Below are 629 nucleotides of genomic sequence, written 5' to 3' on the forward strand. Positions count from 1 at the left end.
CGTTTACGTTCATACATATATCGTTGATTCTTACACACGAGAATCTTATACAACTTTAGAGAATAGGCGGGAGTTTCGGAATACATATTTAACAGTATAAGCTATGTATGTTTATAAATATAAACTTAATCTAAACAAACGTCGATATTAAAATAAATATATAATAACAAATCCGTCACACTGGTTATTCTCATTTAAATATAGGGGAAGCTGTAACCTCAAGATACCACCTGACCTATCACTGATGGACACTGCTGTGTACATTCTTGCACTATGTGCAGCAGTACAATCAATCTCTTCACAGGCAGAAAAGATGTGATCACAAAAGAATGACAAAGGAACAAAGGCATATAAAAAGAAATACACGAACGACTTTCTTGGCCATTGTTATGTGAAAACTGTACATACACAGAATAACTGATAAATTTAGAAAAAAACTATATCAATATAATAAAGTAGAAACTACATAGTATATTTATATACCACACTATTATCTATTCAACATCATACTTGCTTTGCATCTTATAGATCACTATTGTCAGAAATGTAGCTCCCTATACGCAAAAACGCAGATGGTTACACAACATCTTTTTTTTTGGGGGGGGGGGTTAGAAAGTGTTAATTTAATG

This window comes from Limulus polyphemus, unplaced genomic scaffold (genome assembly GCF_000517525.1).
Source record: "Limulus polyphemus unplaced genomic scaffold, Limulus_polyphemus-2.1.2 Scaffold880, whole genome shotgun sequence".
NCBI lineage: Eukaryota > Metazoa > Arthropoda > Merostomata > Xiphosura > Limulidae > Limulus > Limulus polyphemus.